Source organism: Grampus griseus, assembly GCF_964374135.1.
Source record: "Grampus griseus genome assembly, chromosome: 15".
NCBI lineage: Eukaryota > Metazoa > Chordata > Mammalia > Artiodactyla > Delphinidae > Grampus > Grampus griseus.
The window spans coordinates 49,515,424-49,520,416 of record NC_139009.1 but is presented as its reverse complement, the minus strand read 5'-3'; the positions used below and the strand labels follow the sequence as shown (position 1 = coordinate 49,520,416).

General features: G+C 37.0%; 1 pseudogene across 1 annotated transcript; it reads right to left on the bottom strand.

Annotated features, from left to right (window-relative positions):
* Positions 1-4,010: 4,010 nt before the first annotated feature.
* LOC309834106 (ubiquitin thioesterase OTUB1-like) lies at positions 4,011-4,771 on the bottom strand (annotated as a pseudogene). Its single transcript has one exon. The product of its transcript is annotated as a ubiquitin thioesterase OTUB1-like (transcript).
* Positions 4,772-4,993: the final 222 nt, after the last annotated feature.

Here is a 4,993-nt window from a genome sequence, read left to right as displayed (position 1 = left end):
ACACACACACACACACACACACACACACACACACACACACACACACACACACACACACACATTCCACTTCTTCTTCCATAGATTTTCTTGTGCTAGCTTAAGGAGAACTTTGCTAGATTATTGGATATACTACAGAGGCACCACTAACCCAGTGACTCAAAACAGAAATAAAGGTGAAGCACTAAGGAATATTGAACAGCCTCCTTAAATCTCACCCTATTAAATTTTTTTATTGTGGTAGAATGTATATTCCAAACTTTGCCATTTTAACCATTTTTGAAGTGTACAATATATTGACATTAATTACATTCACAATGTTGTGCAGTCATTTACTACTATCTATTTCCAGTTTTTTTCCTCAATCCAAGCAGAACCTCTGTAACCATTAAGCAACCACTCAGCATTCTTCCCACCACCGAATCCCTGGTAACATCTAATCTATGTTCTATCTCTATGAATTTACCTATTTTAGATATTTAATACAACTGAAATCATACAGTATTTGTCTTTTTGTCTCCAGCTTATTTCACTTAGCATGTTTTCAAGGTTCATACATGTTGCAGTATGTATTTGAACTTATTCTTTTTTATGATTAAATGTATTCCATTGTGAGTATACAGTTGTCAGTCCATATCTGTGGTTTCCATGTCCTCAGATTTAACCAACCACGGATCAAAAATACTAAAAAAAACAAATTCCAGAAAGTTCCAAAAAGCAAAAATTAAATTTGTTGCATGCCAGCAACTATTTACGTAACATTCACGTAATTAGGTATTATAAGTAATTATAAGTAATCTAGAGATGATTTAAGGAATACAGGAGGTCGTGCATAGGTTATGTGCAAATAGTACACCATTTTTAATAAGGGACTTGAGCATCAGTGGATTTTGGTATCCATAGAGGGTCCTGGAACCTATCCCCCCAAGGATACCGAGGGATGGCTATATCTTACATTTTATTAATCCATTAACCCATGGATGGATACTTTGGGTTATTATAAATAATGCCTCCATAAATACTGGCACATAAGTATTTGTCTCAGTCCCTGTTTTGAATTCTTTTGGGTATATACTTAGGAGTGGAATTGCCAGGTCATATGGTTATTTCATGTTGAGATTTTTGAGGAACCACCAAATTGTTTTTCACAAGCAGCTGCACCATTTTACGTTTCCATCAGCAGTGTATGAAGGTTCCAATTTCTCTACATTTTTGTCAACACTTATGATTTTCTGTTTTTAAATTAGAGCCATTTTAGTAGGTGTGAAGCGGTATCTCACTGTGATTTACATTTGCATTTCCCTAGTGATTAATGATGCTGAGCATCTTTTCACGTGATTGGCCATTTGTATATCATCTTCAGAGAAGTGTCTATTCAAGTTCTTTGCCAATTTTTGAATTGGCTGTTTGTCTTTTTGTTGTTGAATTGTAGTGGGTATTTGTCTGTTTTAGATCTTATACCCTTATCAGATGTAAGATTTACAAATATTTTCTCCCATTCTGTAAGGTGACTTTTTACTTTCTTGATAATGTCCTTTGCTGCACAGTTTTTAATTTTGATGAAATCTGATTTATTTTTCCTTTTGTTTCTCATACTTTTAGTGTGATTGTTAAGAATTCACTGCCAAATCAGAAGTCATGAAGATTTACCCCTATGTTTTCCACTATGACTTTTATGCTTTTAGCTCTAGTATTTAGATTACTGATCCATTTTGAGTTAATTTTTGTATATGATGTGAAATAGGGGCCCAATTTCATTCTTTTGAATGTGGAAATTCAGTTGTACCAACACTATTGTTGAAGACTGTTCTTTTCCCTTTTGAGTAGATTTGGCATCCTTGTCAAAAGTTAAAGCAGCCTTAGATGTATGCATTTATTTCTGGACTTTCAGTTCTATTCCATTGGTGTTTATGTCTACCCCTAAGCCACTATCAAACTGCTTTGGTTACTGTAGCTTTATAGTAAGTTTTGAAATAAAAAACCTGAGTCCTCTGACTTTGTTCTTTTCAAGATTATTTTGGCTATTTGGAGCCCTTTGCACTTCCATATGAACTTGAAGGATCAGCTTTTCCATTTCTGCATAAAAGGCTGTTGTAATTTTGAGAGGGATGGCATTGAATCTGTAGTTTGCTTTGAGTAGAATTGCCATCTTAACGGTATTGCCTTTCTAACTCATGAACATAGGATGTCTTTCCTTTTCTTTCAGCAATGTTTAGTAGCTTTCAGTTTACAAGTCTTTCATCTCTTTGGTTAAATGTATTCCTAAATATTTTATTCTTCAGATGTTACTGTAAATGGGATTGCTTCTTACTTTCCTTTTGGAATTATTCATTGCAGGTGTACAGAAGCACAGCTAATTTTTGTGTGTTGATCTTGTACTCTGCAACTTAGCTAAATTCATTTATTAGATCTAGAAACTGTCTTGTATGTTCTTTGGAATTTTCTACATTTAGAATCATGCCATTTGTGAATAGAGGTGTTACTTCTTTCTTTCTAATTTGGATGACTTTTGTTTCTTTTTCTTGTCCAATTGCCCAGTACAGTGTTGAATAGCAATAGCGAAAGTGGGCATCCTTGTCTTCTTCCCGATCTTAGGCAGAAAACCTTCAGTCTTTCACCACTGAGTGTGATGTTAGCTGTGGGTATTCATGAATGCCCTTTATCATGATGAGGAAGTTTCCTTCTATTTCTAGTTTTCTGAGTGATTTATCATGAAAGAGTATTATATTTTGTCATATGCCTTTTTGGGTTGATTGAGATGATCATGTGTTTTTTCCCCCCCATTCGTCAATGTGGTGTATTACATTGATTGATTTTTCTCATGTTTAACCACCCTGCATTTCTGAAATAAATCCCACTTGGTCATGATACATAGTTATTTTGATACGCTGTTGGATTTGTTTGATAATATCATTGAGGGTTTTCACATATATATTCATAAACAATATTGATTTGTAGTTTTCTTTGCTTTTGATGTCTTTTATCTGGCTTTAGTATTGAGGTTATGCTGGCCTTATAGAGTGAGTTAGGAAGTGTTCCATCCTTTTCTATTTTTTTCATGAGCTTGAGAAGAATTGTTGTTAATTCTTTAAATGTTTGGTAGAACTCAGCAGTGAAGCCAACTGGTCCTGAACTTTTCTTCGTTGGGAGGTTTTTGTTTACTGTCTTGATCTCTTTACTTGTTATAGGTCTGTTGAGATTTTTTATTCCTGAGTTTAAAAAATTTGTGTTTCTAGGAATTGGTCCATTTTATCTAAGCTATATAATTTTTTTTTTTGCGGTACGCGGGCCTCTCACTGTTGTGGCCTCTCACGCTGCGGAGCACAGGCTCTGGACGTGCAGGCTCAGCGGCCATGGCTCACGGGCCCAGCCGCTCTGCAGCATGTGGGATCTTCCCGGACCGGGGCATGAACTTGTGTCCCCTGCATCGGCAGGCGGACTCTCAATCACTGCGCCACCAGAGAAGCCCCTAAGCTATATAATTTGTTGGAGTAAATTGTTCATAGTATTCTCTTACAATCCTCTATATTTCTGTAAAAATCATTTATAATATCCCCTTTCATTTCTGATTTTAGTTATTTGTGTTCTCTTTCTTTTTTTTATTGTTAGTCCAGCTAAAGATCTGTCAATTTTGTTAACCTTTTCAAAGAACCAACTTACAATTTCATTGATTCTATCTATTATTTTCCTATTCTGTTATTGATACCACTCTGATTTTTATTACTCCCTTACTTCTGCTAGCTTTGGTTTTACTTTGCTCTTATTTTTCTACTTTCTTAAGGTACAGAGTTAGTTTATTGATTTGAGATTTTTTTTTTAAATGTAAATGTTTATAGTTATATATTTCTCTTTGAATACTGCCTTCACTGCATCCCATGAGTTTTGTTTGTTTTTGGTTTTGGTTTTTTACCACCAGCATCCCTTTTAACAAAACATGGAAGATTTTATGACAGGGAAAGTGGGAAGAGTAAAATATGACCTTTTTAAAACCACAAAAAGCCTTCTGTACATGTCTAGCACCTGGCAGAGGGCAGGGCAGGCAGTGCAGTAGCAGGCCGGAGCCAACCTTTTTTATAGATAATATCATAGTGTCCAGGTCAGTAGAGAAGTTAGACCTTGGGTTCTGAGCCCTTGAGGAAGATGTGTGTGTGTCAGTAGTGCCATAATCACTGCAGGACATGTACTCCACCTGGATGAAGATGCTGAGGGCCTGAGTCAGTGTGATGATGTGGATGTGGTCATTCTCCTTGCACATGGCTTCCACTTCCTGATGGCAGAACTCCTTGACAGTTTTCCCACTTTCCATGAAGTGCTTGAAGAACTTGCTCTTAAGCTGCAGGTAGCTGAGGTGAGCAGCCCCAGACAGACCACCAGGTAATCAGAGTTACTCTGGTTTTTGAAGGAGGCCAACAGGTCTGCTACTGAGGTTCACTTCTCTACATGCTCAATCAAGTTCATGGATATGTTGTGGAAAGCCTCAACAGTGGACCTAGCCCTGGGACACCAGGTCCTCTTTGCTCTTAGCAGGCATATCCTTGAACCACTGCAATTCCTTCCTGTCATCCAGCAGTGCCTCCAAGTGGGAGAATCTGAAAGCTCAATAGATACAGTTCCCATCAGGCCTGATCTTGCCAATATACAACTACTTTTCGTGGAGGTTCTTGATCTCATGCTGCTAGACACTGTCATCCTCAGCATACTCTTTGCACAGAACTGAGAGCTCCAGATGCTCAGAGACCAGAGAGTTCTGCACAGCATTCTCTTGCTGACCCATGATGGCTTCAGCACAGACAAAACAGTTAACACCTTTGGAGCTGCTGCCCAGATGTTTCTTCTTCTGCTCCGTAAGTTTTTTTTTTTTAATTAATTCATCTCTAATTATTTTCTAATTGCCTTTGTGATTTCTTATTTGACCCAGTGATTACTTAAGAGTGTGCTTTCCATATATTGGCGAATTTTCCAGTTTTCTTACAAAACTATAACTTCATTGTGATCG